The 17,992-nt window shown below is 47.6% G+C and overlaps 1 long non-coding RNA gene across 2 annotated transcripts; it reads right to left on the reverse strand.

Annotated features, from left to right (window-relative positions):
- Positions 1-1,102: 1,102 nt before the first annotated feature.
- Positions 1,103-17,983, reverse strand: LOC142819106 (uncharacterized). 2 transcript variants are annotated; one of them, XR_016347554.1, is made up of 4 exons: positions 17,148-17,983; positions 11,535-14,392; positions 1,610-2,749; positions 1,103-1,493 (listed from the first exon to the last, which is right to left on the reverse strand). It is a non-coding gene; the product is annotated as an uncharacterized LOC142819106 (long non-coding RNA). The 2 variants fall into 2 exon arrangements; XR_016347555.1 differs by lacking the exon at positions 1,103-1,493 and having other exon boundaries at positions 1,515-2,428; positions 2,526-2,749.
- Between the last annotated feature and the right edge of the window lie 9 nt (positions 17,984-17,992).

Genomic DNA, 17,992 nt, shown 5'->3' on the forward strand with positions numbered 1-17,992 from the left:
ACGGGATGTTTTTCTTTCCTCTGAAAATACAACCACAGCCACTGAATTGCACTCAGGGATAAGCAGGTTCCTCACCTCTTGACAAAGATGCATCCTCTGGTGTCAGCCATCACACTTGACACCTCTCAGACTCTGAGATGTGTGATCACCTGTAACAAACTCATTGGGACAACATAAGTTAGCAATTTTGTGGAGCTGATGGTTTGCACATTTGTTAGGCTTGTCACATGCTTCTCTTACCTCTCCTCAGAGCCAATTCTGTGGCTCTGTTGAATGGAGTGTATGGATTTTCCTATCATGAGAGAACCAATTGTCCTTCCAGGTGATAGGAATGGCTTTGAGCCATTCATTGGTGCTGGAAAATCTGAGCATCTGTAACCCTGATCTCCTGAAAAGGTAAATCTGCTTTGCAAAGTAGTTCTCGAAAAGCCCAGCCATGGGTGTAGGGGTCAAATTTGGACAAGGAATGTGGTTGCTCATTGGTTTTATGGTCCCAGAAATGTTGCCAAAGGGAACAGATTGTCAAGCACCTTGTACAACAGAACCACAAACACTCACCTCCTTGTCGGTCTGCCACATTGTGGGTCTGAAACACGCTGGTCTTCGTTTTAGTCACTGAAGGCAACTTTTACTTCCTCTCGGCAGGTTTGACCACGTCTTCCTTTTTTTAAATAATGCAATGCCTTATAGCTATCAGTCTCTGTGAGGCACAGTCAGCTGTATTTCTATGACCTGAAAAGGAAATCCAGATCCATTAATTCCTTCTCTAGTGTTCTGAGGTGAGTTCCTTACCTCTTGGCTACAGTGAAGGATCTTTTAGGAACTTCCTGAAGCTTTCTCACCCTCGGAGTTCAAATCAGCTGCATTTCCCACATCTGAAAAAATGAGAGAATCCATTCATTTCCACTTAAATGTTCAAAAATGAGAGTTTTTTGTTTTTTCTTACCAACTGATATGCCTGGCTCAGCTCATTCCAATTGCATTAATCCCTTCTAGAGCACAATAGTCCTCTGGTCTCCTTCCATCTGGAGATATGTGATCTGCAATAACAGTCAATGAGTGCCAGATTGATTAATTGATTTGGTCTAGAAGTGTGACTTGAGCACCAGATTCATCTGACAACCAGAGAAACTAAAATGCTCACCTCCGTCTGTGATGTGCTGCTGAATTGCTTCCAATGCGGATTTGCATCTAGCATATCTGTTTGAAATAACTGACCTTTATTTCCTTGTTACTGATCCCAAGATGCTGTCATTTCCTCCATGGACTGAGCACCAAGAAAGTCTATGAGGTTTTAGGTTTTGCCTTTACTTTTCACATTCTCAGGTAAGGTCAACAGCCAGTTTTTCTACCTGAAAGTGAAATCGACACTGCTTGATATGCACGTGGCTATGTGGAGTCTGGTATTTCTTACCTCTTGTGGAGGACAGCGAATTCCCCTCCCTTCTTTCTGGTAGGAGAGGCCTCCCTTTCACGTTTCAAATCAGGAAAACCTGCAATCAGCAATGTTTGACAGGTTTTTATTTTTTAATATGACTCCGTACCAGCTATGAAGAGCTTTCAATGGAGACTGTTCCTTAGCCAGATCATTAGACTTTTCAGTGCTCACCTACTTGTCATGATGTTCCACCACATAGCATTGAATCTTGGATGCTTATTGCCAGCTATGTGAGTTAAATCTTGAAGCAAAGAATTGGCACTTTTGGGGCTGTTTTTTTCTGAACGAGAAGGAAAAGATGTTTTTTTCCCTCTGAGCAGGTATCGCACCTGTCTGGCTTTACCCTTAATTCAGCAGCCTCCTATCTTCCTCCCTTGAATGGTAAAACCTTCATTTCACCTAGAAATAAAAATGGAAACTGTTATTCCTGGCCCTGCACTCTGAGGAGATGGATTCCTTACCTCTTGATAGAAATGATCAGTTCCACTGATTTTTTCTTCCCTTTGATCCATAGGCAAGAATGATCAATCCTGCAATCAGTGGATTAACTCATCTCTGGAAATGGAAGAGAAGGTTAAAGCTCCTTTTTATGTTGCAATTAGTTTTATTTTTGTATGAAATAACATAACTGCTACTGCCTTGTAGGAACAATCCACAGCACTATCTGGAAAGGAAAAAGGAGGTGCTATTACTATAACTGGTTAGAATTGCCAGCTGCTTTCCTTACGTCTGAAGAAGCAGCTCCCAGTTTTTGTTCCAGTGTTCTGTACAGCAGCTTCTTGTGTCCTTGTGTGTCTCAACTTCCCTTCTTTAGAGACATGCAGATTTCATCAGTTACTGTTTCTTCCACCTGTGAATATGACCAGAACCATTGACTGTTGTGGGCAATGGAATGTGTAATATATTTCTTACCTTCCAAAAGGGATGGATCAGTTAGGTCAGGTAATTCCTTCCTGGAAACTGCATCCTTCCATCTCAAAATTGGTCCTGCTGCAAAGAGGTGTTTGACAGACAGTAGTTTAGTCAGGAAACAAATGTGAATGATTTGTCCTTGGATTAATTTGGGAAGAGTGAGTAAAATACATACCTTCTGTGGCATGACCTGTTGTGTTGGTTCTTTTGTTTGTTTCTCTCTGTACAATCAGTTGTATTGCTTAAAATCTAGTGGGCATACATTACTATTTCCTTATTTTTGAATGGAGCAAGTCGATAATTCTCCAACCTTTCACCACTTATGTTCTGTACATTGCTTTATACTTACAAAACTTGCTAGTAGCCTTTGACAACAAAAGATGGATTCACGCCCTTCACCTGAAAGTAGAGTCAGGTTGGTTAGTTTCCTCTCCATTGCTATGAGAAGGTGAATCCCTATCTTCTCGATAAGACTCATTTTCTCTTTTTACGTCTTAAGTGGTACAATAGGTGCTTCTGACAGAATAGCTGCAATGATCACATCAGCAGAACCAGGTCGTTGTAATGTCATCTCTGGAAAGGTGATGGCACCTCTCAGCAATGGCCACTTGTACTCTTGTACCCTGTGTGTCTTGTATAAATGCAACTTGTTTTGCTGCTGTCTTGGCAAAGGCAGTCAGGCTTCCACATGATCCTAAAGGAATTATCCAAAATTTCCCCTTTCATCCACTTCTTCCGTGCCTCTCCTCCTGTCTCTTCCCTTGTAGCCTTTTTGCCTGCCCCTTTCTCTCCTCCCTGTCCCTTCCGCACCTCTCTGGTGTTTGTTTCTTACCTAGTCTAATTTTCCCCGCTCCTCCCTTGTTGATACCTTCCCCTACCCACCAGCCTTGGCCCTGCTTTGTCCTGCTGTGTCTCCTTCCCTTCTTTAGTAGAGGAGGCAACTGGGCCCTGGAAGACCCTGCACGTTTTCCACAGTCCCCATCTTTAGTCCCACTGGCAGTAGCCATGTGCTCTGTGTGGCATTCTGGTGTGAAATGCTGCAGCCCCCGGTGACTGACCTAATAAAATCGCTGCATCACAACTGAGTCATGGGTCATTGTCCCCCCCTTTCTCCTTATTTGGGCATTGAGCAAATTGGCCAGCCCCAAATCCCTGCCAGGGGAGCTGTAGGGGGAGGGCTCAGTCTGGCTCTAAAAACTCGGAAATTCGTCAACTTACCCTTCAGATCTGGTCACCAGCTGGGCTCTGCTTGTGCCAGGCTCATGGCCAGCTCCTTCCCTGTGATTTGGATGGAGTGGGACTTATTCAGCCCTTGCCTGTGAAGGCTTATGCCTGGGTCTCTTCCCAGTCTGTCTCTGTCTCTGTTGGTTTCAGTTACTGCCCTTATGACGGAATGTTCCGCTTCCGTCACAATGGGCCCATTCTGAGCAGAACTGAGTTCCTGCATCTCCCTTGGGAACCAGTAGGAGCTGTGGGTGCCCGGCCCCCTCTTAGGACAATCCACATTGGCTGTGTCTTATGGTGTTGCACCATCAGTGCCATGTGGTATCCTCCCTCCTCTATTATAGGCTGATCACTGCAGAATGTGCCACACACCAGGGGAGGCAGGGTTAGCTGGTGAGGGGTGGATACCAGAACCCTTCTATGGTGCAGGGGCCTCTGAAACAATGACACCTGTTGTGGGTTGCTTGTGTGTGTTGTGTTGTCACAGCTCTAGCCAGGTAGCTAGGCCAGCAGATCAAACTGCCCAAAAGATGACCGAGTTGGTTAGGTGGGCAAAGGCTCTTGACCAGGTTTCTTGTTTACAAAGCACAGCTCGGGCAGCAGCAGGGCTCTGTGTGGCTGAGGGGCAGTGGAAAGACGTATCTTCTGTGACCGCTCTTTTATACACAGATATGAACAAGTAACATATTACTGGACACCTACTTAAGCTGTGTGTAGGTTACTGGACAGGCTGCTGAGACAGAGCCGGCTAAAGCTATGGGCTGACCAGGCTACTGCCCAGGGCGCCCCATTGTAGGAGGCACCGCGTGGGGCTGCTGGGCTGGGCGGGTTCAGCACTGCGCATGCACCGGTCGCCCGTGGGCGGGGCTGTGCATGCGCTGTCCACCGGGGGCGGGGCCACACATGCACTGTGTGCCCAGGGGCGGGGCCGCGCATGCGTTGCACTCCTGGGAGCGGCGCCTCGTTCCCGGGGCCCAGGATGCAAGACTGTCTCGGGCCCGTCCTGTGCTGAGGTGGATCATAGAATCATAGAATTATAGGACTGTGTGACGGGGTGGGGCCCGCCTACCCCCCCCGAAACGGGCCCACCCCGCACTGATCCAGCGGTTGCCCTCTCGCTGCGGGGGGCCGCCCGACGCGAACTCCGCACGTGCCGGCTGTGTAGCGCGGCCGCGCGTCTGGTGAGGGGCAGGGAAGGGGACGTTGCTAGGCAACGTCAGACGCGCGGGGCCCAGAAAATGGTGGCCGGAAATGACGTCAGAGGGGGGAGGAGCCGGACGAGGGGGTTAAGATACAAGAGGAGAGGAGCAGGGCAAACACGGGGGAAGGAGCGGGAGCAGGAACAGGAGCACAAGCAGGAGCACGGGAGGCATAGGGAGGCGCAGGTGGGGTGGAAGTAGCCCAGGGCAGGGCGAGGAGCTGGCCCACCGGCGGGTTTCGGGGTCGGACACCCCCCCCCCCCGGTGGGACAGATCCCCCAGCGATACTGTCCTTAGGGCCCTGGGCTGGAGTCTGGGAGTGAGGGTGGGCCCAGACCCCCCACCCCACATATCCTGGCGAAATAAACGTGTGGACTGGGGACTGTTGAGCACTCGAAAACAGGGCAAGGTAGCACAAGAAGGAGGGGGTGGGACTTGAACCCCCACAGACTGGAAGGGACCTCAAGAGGTCATCGAGTCCAGCCCCCCGCCCTCAAGGCAGGACCAAGCCCCGTCTACACCATCCCTGACAGATGTCTATCTAACCTGTTCTTAAATATCTCCAGAGAGGGAGATTCAACCACCTCCCTTGGCAATTTCTTCCAATATTTGACCACCCGGACAGTTAGGAATTTTTTCCTAATGTCCAACCTAAACCTCCCTTGCTGCACTTTAAGCCCATTACTCCTTGTCCTGTCCTCAGAAACCAAGAGGAACAAATTTTCTCCTTCCTCCTTGTGACACCCTTTTAGATATTTGAAAACAGCTATCATGTCCCCCCTTAATCTTCTTTTTTCCAAACTAAACAAGCCCAGTTCATGAAGCCTGGCTTCATAGGTCATGTTCTCTAGACCTTTAATCATTCTTGTCGCTCTTCTCTGTACCCTTTCCAATTTCTCCACATCTTTCTTGAAATGTGGCGCCCAGAACTGCACACAGTACTCCAGCTGAGGCCTAACTAGTGCAGAGTAGAGCGGCAGAATGACTTCACGAGTTTTGCTTACAACACGCCTGTTGATACAACCTAGAATCATATTTGCTTTTTTTGCGACAGCATCACACTGTTGACTCATATTCAACTTGTGGTCCACTATGACCCCTAGATCCCTTTCCGCCATGCTCCTTCCTAGACAGTCGCTTCCCATCTTGTATGTATGGAACTGATTGTTCCTTCCTAAGTGGAGCACTTTGCATTTCTCTTTATTAAACTTCATCCTGTTTACCTCTGACCATTTCTCTAACTTGCCAAGGTCATTTTGAATTATGTCCCTATCCTCCAAAGAAGTCGCAACCCCACCCAGTTTGGTATCATCTGCAAACTTAATAAGCGTACTCTCTATCCCAATATCTACATCATTGATGAAGATATTGAACAGTACGGGTCCCAAAACAGACCCTTGCGGAACTCCACTTGTTATCCCTTTCCAGCAGGATTTAGCACCGTTAACAACAACTCTCTGACTACGGTTATCCAGCCAATTATGCACCCACCTTATCGTGGCCCTATCTAAGTTACATTTGCCTAGTTTTTCAATAAGAATATCATGCGAGACCGTATCAAATGCCTTACTAAAGTCTAGGTATATGACATCCACCGCTTCTCCCTTATCCACAAGGCTCGTTATCCTATCAAAGAAAGCTATCAGATTAGTTTGGCATGACTTGTTCTTCACAAACCCGTGCTGGCTATTCCCTATCACTTTATTACCTTCCAAGTGTTTGCATATGATTTCCTTAATTACCTGCTCCATTATCTTCCCTGGGACAGAAGTTAAACTGACCGGTCTGTAGTTTCATGGGTTGTTCTTATTCCCCTTTTTATAGATGGGCACAATATTTGCCCTTTTCCAGTCTTCTGGAATCTCCCCTGTCTTCCATGATTTTTCAAAGATCATAGCTAAAGGCTCAGATACCTCCTCTATCAGCTCCTTGAGTATCCTGGGATGCATTTCATCAGGACCTGGTGACTTGCTGACATCTAACTTTCCTAAGTGATTTTTAACTTGTTCTTTGTGTATCCTATCTTCTAAACTTACCCTCTCTCTGCTTGTATTCACTACGTTAGGCACACCTCCAGACTTCTCGGTGAAGACCGAAACAAAGAAGTCATTGAGCATCTCCGCCATTTCCAAGTTTCCTGTTACTGCTCCTCCGTCCTCACTAAGCAGTGGGCCTACCCTGTCCTTGGTCTTCCTCTTGCTTCTAATGTATTTATAAAAGGTCTTCTTGTTTCCCTTTATGCCTGTAGCTAGTTTGATCTCATTTTGTGCCTTTGCCTTTCTTATCTTGCCCCTGCATTCCCGTGTTGCTTGCCTATATTCATCCTTTGTTATTTCTCCTAGTTTCCATTTTTTATAGGACTCCTTTTTTATTTTGAGATCATGCAAGATCTTCTTGTTAAGCCAAGCTGGTCTTTTGCCATATTTTCTATCTTTCCTACACAGCGGAATTGTTTGCTTTTGGGCCCTTAACAACGTCCCTTTGAAATACTTCCAACTCTCCTCAGTTGTTTTTCCCTTCAGTCTTGCTTCCCATGGGACCTTACCTACAAGTTCTCTGAGCTTATCAAAATCTGCCTTCCTGAAATCCATTACCTCAATTGTGCTGGTCTCCCTTCTACCTTTCCTTAAAATCATGAACTCTATTATTTCATGATCACTGTCCCCCATACTGTCTTCCACTTTCAAGTTCTCAACTAGTTCCTCCCTATTTGTTAAAATCAAATCCAGAACAGCTTCTCCTCTGGTAGCTTTTTCAACCTTCTGAAACAGAAAGTTGTCTCCAATGCAGTCCAGAAACTTATTGGATAGCCTGTGCCCCGCTGTGTTAGTTTCCCAACATATGTCTGGATAGTTGAAGTTCCCCATCACCACCAAATCTTGGGCTTTGGACAGTTTTGTTAATTGTTTAAAAAAGGCCTCATCCACCTCTTCCACCTGGCTAGGTAGCCTGTAGTAGACTCCTAGCATGACATCACCCTCATTTTTTACCCCTTTTAGCTTAACCCAGAGACTCTCTACACAGCTATCTCCTACGTTCATCTCCACTTCAGTCCAAGTGTGTACATTTTTAATATACAAGGCAACCCCTCCTCCCTTTTTTCCCTGTCTGTCCTTCCTAAGCAAGCCGTACCCTTCCATACCAACATTCCAATTGTGCGTCCCATCCCACCAGGTTTCTGTAATACCAATGCTATCATAGTTGTATTTATTTGTTAGCAATTCCAGTTCTTCCTGCTTATTACCCATACTTCTCACATTTGTATATAGGCATCTAAGATACTGATTTGATCTTGCCTCCCCATTGTGCCCTGACCCTCCTTTCTCCTTGCCATTATAGGCCGTAGTCCCCCCCCCCCCCATTTCCAACCCATCTCCCAGTCCCGCACATTCAGCACTTACCTGTGGGCTTTGCTCACCTGTCCCCGTTGAACCTAGTTTAAAGCCCTCCTCACAAGGTTAGCCAGTCTGTGTCCAAACAAGGCCTTCCCGCTTCTGGTTAGGTGAACTCCATCTCTGCCAAGCAGTCCTTCCTGGAAGAGCACCCCGTGGTCAAGGAAGAAGAAGCCCTCCTGGCGACACCATCTTCACATCAGTTCGGAGGTAGCTCTGAGATGGTGGTGGGACAGGGACGGGGAGAGTGTGATGTGCCTGTGTATGTCAGGGAAGAGAGAACAGACAGAGTCCAGTTGCTGAGGGTGAAACAGCAAACGCTCCAGAGTCTGGAAACCAGGAGGCTCCACTCTCAGCAGTGACTCTAGTCTCATGTGAAAACAAAGAAGCGGGGCCAAATTTGTCCAATGGCTGAATAAGGGAAGCTTCTCCGCCCACTGGCTGAAGGCCTTGGGACTAGCTGGCTCCTAGAATAATTTTCACTTCTATGGTGTGATATGGTCTTTGGGAATCATAGAACACTTGGCCCATTGGCCAACATCTTTGCTAGCTCACTGAGCTTAACCCCTTAGTCACTCGGTGCTGGTTAGCACTTCTCCTGTTCATTACCCCTTCCTTCAACTAAACTGGATCATTCAGACAAACTCTCTCTCTCTCTCTCTCTCTCTCTCTCTCTTCTTTATGTATTGAAAACATAACCCAATGCCCTATGCAGACACAGAGCACACACTGGTGTGGTGCAGAGCCTGTGTGTATGCAAGGAACTGTTCCTTTAACTCCATTCATCTGAAGAAGGGGGTTGTGCCCACGGAAGTTCATGATACTATCAACCTGTTTTGTTAGTCTCTAAGGGTATGCCTACACTAGCCCCCTAGTTCGAACTAGGGAGGCTAATGTAGGCATTCGAAGTTGCAAATGAAGCCCAGGATATAAATATCCCGCGCTTGATTTGCATCTTCCCGTCTGGGCACCATTTTTAAATACCCCTAGTCCGAACTAACTGCCCACGGCTACACGCGGCAGTCAAAAGTTAATTCGAATTAAGTCTGTAATCTGTCTTCATGTGCAATGCTGGTGTAAAGAGCTTCTACGTCCATGGTGGCCAGGACGGTGTTTTCAGGAAGATGTTCTGCAGTTTCCTCAGGAAGACAGTGGTGTCTCGAAGACAGCTAGGTGTGCTGGCAGCGTAGGGTCTGTAGAAAGAATCAATATAGCCAGATAATTCTTTTGTAAGTGCCGATGCTTGAGAGGTTGGGTCCTCCGGGAGTTCCAGGTTTGTGTATCTTGGGTAGCAGACTCCTGGTTGGGGATGAGGGAGGGTGTTTGCATAGATTTGGTCCTGAGTAGTATCAGTGAGCTTCGTGGGCAATTGTTTTAGTGGGTATTTGGCATTTTGTTAGTGAGATCAGAGGAGAGAAGCCTGTGGAATCTGGTGTTGGTGAGCTGGCTGGCAGCTGCCTTTTCATAATCTGTTCTGTGCATGATGACTACAGCGCTCCTTTAGTCAGCCTCTTGGAGTATGAAGTTAGATTTGTTTTTGAGGCTGTGTACAGCATTGCACTCTGCATGACTGAGGTTCTATGTTATATGTTGTTTCCTGATGGTTTCAGCCCATGCACTGCATAATGTGCCAAGTGTTAAGGGTTGGGCAGTTTTAACTGGTGGTTTTACATACTTACAGCAACTCCTCTCTGGAAGGGTGTCTACAGGCAATGTGTGACCTTAGGGTTGGTCTGAGATATGCCAGAATCATCACTCCGCCCCCTCTCCATGATGTCTGGGGATTACAATGAAAGAAAACTCTGATCTGACCTCCCTCTTGGGTTTTGTTTTGCCAAACGGAAGTTCAACAGAGGAGATTTTGCAAAACCAAGACCACGCCCTTCCCCATTTCACTCTTCTCTAGTGTTAGGTCCCCCCCTCCTGTGAGTTGTGAGTGACACCTACAATTCATGTGGTATCTTTGCCCATAGCAGACGCAGTTCTCTCTGCAACCATCTATCCAAGGCTGAGTCACTGAGATTGATTTCACCTTGGGGGAGATCTCTCCCTGCTGGCTTTGGAAGGCTGGGTTTACAGATGCTTGTCTAAGTTGCCCTGTGGTTTGGGCTCAGTGTGTGGCTGGGAAGAGGACTGGAGGGAGACGGAAGTGGACATGGGGGATTGTGTTAGAAAGCCACGGGAACTGGAGGTTCAATAGAAATGTCCCACTGAAGGAATATGTTCCTGGCCCCCCCTCCTTTTCTCATCCCTTCCAGCTAGGTGCTACTAACGCTGACCCTGTCCTGGGTTGGGCTCTCAGTCAACTCCCTGCAGCAATTCCTCTGGCTTTCCCAGATCCCTGCAACAGGATATGGAGACCACACTGGGAGAGGCAGCGGGAATGAGTTCTTGTGAGCCGACCCAACCCATCTCTGAGAGGACAACCCAGCACCAACTGGGCAGACTGGAGAGGAGAGCAGGCTTCCACCCCCTCTCTTGGAAACAGCTGGCTGAAGGGAAGACCTTCTTACATACACCCCACCCAGTGGCTCTCCTTGGAGAAATGGGCTTCCTAGGCTGAGTTCAACCCATCCCTGAGAGAACAACCCAGCAACAACTGGGCAGACTGGAGAGGAGAGCAGGCTTCTGGCCCCAGCTCTTATAAAAGGGCTGGCTGAAGGGAAGACTTTCTTGCATGCCCCCTGCCCAGTGACTCCCCTTGGAGAAAGGCGCTGCCTGTGCTGAATTCCATGTGATTTTGTGAGCCCAGTGTGGGGGCTCAGGAAGCAGTGGCCCCACCATGGCACTGGAACGGTTGCTTTGGGTTCACTGACCTCATTTGCAGAGCCACCAATCCAAGGTGTGTCCAAAGGCCCTACACTAGGGCATTCTGGGACAGGACCATGGTACCGGTGCCCCTGGGCTTCCTGCTTCCAGGGCACCTGGCCAGTTTCCCTTCATCCCTTGGGGCCATGCACATGCTTGTCCCCCTCTGGGGATGAAGGGACATTCTCTCCTGCCCTGGGGCCCTGCTGGGCTGAGAGAGCCATGTGGGGGATCATGCTGGATATGCATGGGGGTGGGGCAGCACTCCCAGGCAGATCCCTGCCCTGCTGTGTTGGTGGGAGCATGGACACAGTCGAGGGGCACAGGATGAGTCTGTAGAGAATGCAAAAGATAAAAGGAGACACGTTCTCTTTGACAGATTTTATTATCTAAATGGCCCAAAGGGCTGGTCCTTGCTCAATGCCCCAGAGGAAGGCGAAAAACCTCCAGAGTCTCTGGTCAATCTGCTCTGGAGGAAAATTCCTTCCTGACCCCAAATATGGCGATCGGTTTCACCCTGTGCATGCGAGCAAGGACCCACTGGTCCCTATAAATACATACCCTGTCTTGGCAGGCCCTGGTCTGTGTCTCAGTATTAACCAATCTCCAGGGCTTTCCTCTTCTCCCATGTAGCCCCCTTCTTGCATCTCAACTGATGGAACCCGCTGTTCTCTTAGCCTATAGATGCCCCATGCAAGTTTTGAACATTGGTTCTTGAAAGCTGTCCACACGGGATGTTTTTCTTTCCTCTGAAAATACAACCACAGCCACTGAATTGCACTCAGGGATAAGCAGGTTCCTCACCTCTTGACAAAGATGCATCCTCTGGTGTCAGCCATCACACTTGACACCTCTCAGACCCTGAGATGTGTGATCACCTGTAACAAACTCATTGGGACAACATAAGTTAGCAATTTTGTGGAGCTGATTGCACATTTGTTAGGCTTGTCACATGCTTCTCTTACCTCTCCTCAGATCCAATTCTGTGGCTCTGTTGAATGGAGTGTGTGGATTTTCCTATCATGAGAGAACCAATTGTCCTTCCAGGTGATAGGAATGGCTTTGAGCCATTCATTGGTGCTGGAAAATCTCAGCATCTGTAACCCTGATCTCCTGAAAAGGTAAATCTGCTTTGCAAGTTAGTTCTCGAAAAGCCCAGCCATGGCTGTAGGGGTCAAAGTTGGACAAGGAATGTGGTTGCTCATTGGTTTTATGGTCCCAAAAATGTTGCCAAAGGGAACAGATTGTCAAGCACCTTGTACAACCGAACCACAAACACTCACCTCCTTGTTGGTCTGCCACATTGTGGGTCTGAAACACGCTGGTCTTAGTTTTAGTCACTGAAGGCAACTTTTACTTCCTCTCGGCAGGTTTGACCACGTCTTCCTTTTTTTTAATAATGCAATGCCTTATAGTCTCTGTGAGGTCCAATCAGCTGCATTTCTGTGACCTGAAAAGGAAATCCAGATCCATTAATTCCTTCTCTAGTGTTCTGAGGTGAGTTCCTTACCTCTTGGCTGCAGTGAAGGATCTTTTAGGAACTTCCTGAAGCTTTCTTACCCTCGGAGTTCAAATCAGCTGCATTTCCCACATCTGAAAAAATGAGAGAATCCATTCATTTCCACTTAAATGTTCAAAAATGAGAGTTTTTTTGTTACCAACTGATATGCCTGGCTCAGCTCATTCCAATTGCATTAATCCCTTCTAGAGAACAATAGTCCTCTGGCCTCCTTCCATCTGGAGATAGGTGATCAGTGAGTGCCAGTTTGATCGATTGATTTGGTGTCTAAATGTGGCTTTAGCACCAGACTCATCTGACAACTAGGAAAACTGAAATGCTCACCTCAGTCTGTTATGAGCTGCTGAATTGGTTCCAATTCAGATTTACAACTAGCAGACCTGTTTGAAGTAACAGACCTTTAATTCCTTGTTACTAATCCCAGATGCTGTCATTTCCTCCATGGATTGAACACCGGAAAATTTTGTCTTTTGCTTTTCATATTCTCAGGTAAGGTCAACAGCCAGTTCTTCTACCTGAAAGTGAAATTGACACTGCTTGATATGCACATGGCTATGTGGAGTCTGGTATTTCTTACCTCTTGTGGAGGAAAGCCAATTCCCCTTCCTTCTTCCTGGTAGGAATAACTTCCCTTTCACATTTCAAATCAGGAAAACCTGCAGTAAACAATGTCTTAAAGATTTTTATTTTGTATTATGACTCATTACCAGCTATGAAGAGCTTTCGATGGAGACTCTCCCTTAGCACGCAGATCATTAGGCTTTTCAATGCTCACCTCCTTCTCATGGAGTTCTACCACATGGCTTTGATTCTTGGATGCTTATGGCCAGCTACATAGGTTAAAACTTGAAGCCAAAAATTGGCACATTTTTGTTTTTTTCTCGACTAGAAGGAAAACATACTTTTCTTCCCTATGGACAGGTGTAGCACCTGTCTGACTTTACCCTTAAGTTCCGCTGCCTCCTATCTTCCTCTCTTCAATGGTAAGACCTTCATTTCACCTAAAAATAGAAATGGAAACTTTTATTCCTGGCCCTGCACTCTGAGGAGATGAATTCCTTACCTCTTGATAGACATGATCAGTTCCACTGATTTCCTCTTTCCTCTGATCCATAGGCAAGAATGATCAATCCTGCAATCAGTGGATTAACTCATCTCTGGAAATGGAAGAGAAGGTTATGTTGCAATTAGTTTTATTTTTGTATGAAATAACATAACTGCTACTGCCTTGTAGGAACAATCCACAGCACTATCTGGAAAGGAAAAAGGAGGTGCTATTACTATAACTGGTTAGAATTGCCAGCTGCTTTCCTTACGTCTGAAGAAGCAGCTCCCAGTTTGTGTTCCAGTGTTCTGTACAGCAGCTTCTTGTGTCCTTGTGTGTCTCAACTTCCCTTCTTTAGAGACATGCAGATTTCATCGGTTACTGTTTCTTCCACCTGTGAATATGACCAGAACCATTGACTGTTGTGGGCAATGGAATGTGTAATATATTTCTTACCTTCCAAAAGCGATGGATCAGTTAGGTCAGGTAATTCCTTCCTGGAAACTGCATCCTTCCATCTCAAAATTGGTCCTGCTGCAAAGAGGTGTTTGACAGACAGTAGTTTAGTCAGGAAACAAATGTGAATGATTTGTCCTTGGATTAATTTGGGAAGAGTGAGTAAAATACATACCTTCTGTGGCATGACCTGTTGTGTTGGTTCTTTTGATTGTTTCTCTCAGTACAATCAGTTGTATTGCTTAAAATCTAGTGGGCATACATTACTATTTCCTTATTTTTGAATGGAGCAAGTCGATAATTCTCCAACCTTTCACCGCTTATGTTCTGTACATTGCTTTATACTTACAAAACTTGCTAGTAGCCTTTGACAACAAAAGATGGATTCACGCCCTTCACCTGAAAGTAGAGTCAGGTTGGTTAGTTTCCTCTCCATTGCTATGAGAAGGTGAATCCCTCTCTTCTCGATAAGAAGACTCATTTTCTCTTTTTACGTCTTAAGTGGTACAATAGGCGCTTCTGACAGAATAGCTGCATGATCACATCAGCAGAACCAGGTCGTTGTAATGTCATCTCTGGAAAGGTGATGGCACCTCTCAGCAATGGCCACTTGTACCCTTGTACCCTGTGTGTCTTGTATAAATGCAACTTGTTTTGCTGCTGTCTTGGCAAAGGCAGTCAGGCTTCCACATGGTCCTAAAGGAATTATCCAAAATTTCCCCTTTCATCCACTTCTTCCGTGCCTCTCCTCCTGTCTCTTCCCTTGTAGCCTCTTTGCCTGCCCCTTTCTCTCGTCTCTCCTCTCTGTCCCTTCCGCACCTCTCTGGTGTTTGTTTCTTACCTAGTCTAATTTTCCCCCCTCCTCCCTTGTTGATACCTTCCCCTACCCACCAGCCTTGGCCCTGCTTTGTCCTGCTGTGTCTCCTTCCCTTCTTTAGTAGAGGAGGCAACTGGGCCCTGGAAGACCCTGCACGTTTTCCACAGTCCCCATCTTTAGTCCCACTGGCAGTAGCCATGTGCTCTGTGTGGCATTCTGGTGTGAAATGCTGCAGCCCCCGGTGACTGACCTAATAAAATCGCTGCATCACAACCAACTCATGGGTCATTGTCCCCCCCTTTCTCCTTATTTGGGCATTGAGCAAATTGGCCAGCCCCAAATCCCTGCCAGGGGAGCTGTAGGGGGAGGGCTCAGTCTGGCTCTAAAAACTCGGAAATTCGTCAGCTTACACTTCAGATCTGGTCACCAGCCCCAGCTCTGCTTGTGCCAGGCTCATGGCCAGCTCCTTCCCTGTGATTTGGATGGAGTGGGACTTATTCAGCCCTTGCCTGTGAAGGCTTATGCCTGGGTCTCTTCCCAGTGTGTCTCTGTCTCTGTTGGTTTCAGTTACTGCCCTTATGACGGAATGTTCCGCTTCCGTCACAATGGGCCCATTCTGAGCAGAGCTGAGTTCTTCCATCTCCCTTGGGAACCAGCAGGAGCTGTGGGTGCCCGGCCCCCTCTTAGGACAATCCACATTGGCTGTGTCTCATGGTGTTGCACCATCAGTGCCATGTGGTATCCTCCCTCCTCTATTATAGGCTGATCACTGCAGAATGTGCCACACACCAGGGGAGGCAGGGTTAGCTGGTGAGGGGTGGATACCAGAACCCTTCTATGGTGCAGGGGCCTCTGAAACAATGACACCTGTTGTGGGTTGCTTGTGTGTGTTGTGTTGTCACAGCTCTAGCCAGGTAGCTAGGCCAGCAGATCAAACTGCCCAAAAGATGACCGAGTTGGTTAGGTGGGCAAAGGCTCTTGAACAGGTTTCTTGTTTACAAAGCACAGCTCGGGCAGCAGCAGGGCTCTGTGTGGCTGAGGGGCAGTGGAAAGACGTATCTTCTGTGACCGCTCTTTTATACACAGATATGAACAAGTAACATATTACTGGACACCTACTTAAGCTGTGTGTAGGTTACTGGACAGGCTGCTGAGACAGAGCCGGCTAAAGCTATGGGCTGACCGGGCTACCGCCCAGGGCGCCCCATTGTAGGGGGCGCCGCGTGGGGCTGCTGGGCTGGGCGGGGTCAGCACTGCGCATGCGCCGGTCGCCCGTGGGCGGGGCCGTGCATGTGCTGTCCACCGGGGGCGGGGCCACACATGCACTGTGTGCCCAGAGGCAGGGCCACGCATGCATTGCACTCCTGGGAGCGGCGCCTCGTTCCCGGGGCCCAGGGCGCAAGACTGTCTCGGGCCCGTCCTGTGCTGAGGTGGATCAGTTCGGAGGTAGCTCTGAGATGGTGGTGGGACAGGGACAGGGACGGGGAGAGTGTGATTGTGCCTGTGTATGTCCAGGGAACAGAGAACAGACAGAGTCCAGTTGCTGAGGTTGAAACAGCAAATGCTCCAGAGTCTGGAAACCAGGAGGCTCCACTCCCAGCAGTGTCTCTAGTCTCATGTGTAAACAAAGAAGCGGGGCCAAATTTGTCCACTGGCTGAATAAGGGAAGCTTCTCCGCCAACTGGCTGAAGGCCTTGGGACTAGCTGGCTCCTAGAATAATTTTCACTTCTATGGTGTGATATGGTCTTTGGGAATCATAGAACACTTGGCCCATTGGCCAACACCTTTGCTAGCTCACTGAGCTTAACCCCTTAGTCACTTGGGCTGTGTCCAGACTCAGGGTTTTTTTCGAAAAAAGTAGCCTTTTTTCGAAAAAACTTCACCTGCGTCTAGACTGCAGCCGCGTTCTTTCGAAATTAAATCGAAAGAACGCGGCTTTTCTTTCGACGGCGGTAAACCTCATTGCACGAGGAAGAACGCCTTCTTTCGAAAGTTCCTCTTTGGAAAGAAGGCGTTCTTGAATGTAAATAGGGCTTCTTCGAAAGAGAGCATCCAGACTCACTGGGTGCTTTCTTTAAAAAAGCAAGCCGCTTTTTCGAAAGTTCCGCGTGCAGTCTAGACGCTCTCTTTCGAAAGAGGCTCTTTCGAAAGTATCTTTCGAAAGAGGCTTGCAGTCTAGACATAGCCTTGGTGCTGGTTAGCACTTCTCCTGTTCATTACAGCATCCTGCAACTAAAATGGATCATTCAGACAAACTCTCTCTCTCTTCTTTATGTATTGAAAACATAACCCAATGCCCTATGCAGATACAGAGCACACACTGGTGTGGTACATACCCTGTCTTGGCAGGCCCTGGTCTGTGTCTCAGTATTAACCAATCTCCAGGGCTTTCCTCTTCTCCCATGTAGCCCCCTTCTTGCATCTCAACTGATGAAACCCGCTGTTCTCTTAGCCTATAGATGCCCCATGCAAGCTTTGAACATTGGTTCTTGAAAGCTGTCCACACAGGATGTTTTTCTTTCCTCTGAAAATACAACCACAGCCACTGAATTGCACTCAGGGATAAGCAGGTTCCTCACCTCTTGACAAAGATGCATCCTCTGGTGTCAGCCATCACACTTGACACCTCTCAGACCCTGAGATGTGTGATCACCTGTAACAAACTCATTGGGACAACATAAGTTTGCAATTTTGTGGAGCTGATTGCACATTTGTTAGGCTTGTCACATGCTTCTCTTACCTCTCCTCAGAGCCAATTCTGTGGCTCTGTTGAATGGAGTATATGGATTTTCCTATCATGAGAGAACCAATTGTCCTTCCAGGTGATAGGAATGGCTTTGAGCCATTCATTGGTGCTGGAAAATCTGAGCATCTGTAACCCTGATCTCCTGAAAAGGTAAATCTGCTTTGCAAGTTAGTTCTCGAAAAGCCCAGCCATGGCTGTAGGGGTCAAAGTTGGACAAGGAATGTGGTTGCTCATTGGTTTTATGGTCCCAGAAATGTTGCCAAAGGGAACAGATTGTCAAGCACCTTGTACAACAGAACCACAAACACTCACCTCCTTGTCGGTCTGCCACATTGTGGGTCTGAAACACGCTGGTCTTAGTTTTAGTCACTGAAGGCAACTTTTACTTCCTCTCGGCAGGTTTGACCACGTCTTCCTTTTTTTTAATAATGCAAT

This window comes from Pelodiscus sinensis, chromosome 20 (assembly GCF_052426305.1).
Source record: "Pelodiscus sinensis isolate ZL-2025 chromosome 20, ASM5242630v1, whole genome shotgun sequence".
NCBI lineage: Eukaryota > Metazoa > Chordata > Testudines > Trionychidae > Pelodiscus > Pelodiscus sinensis.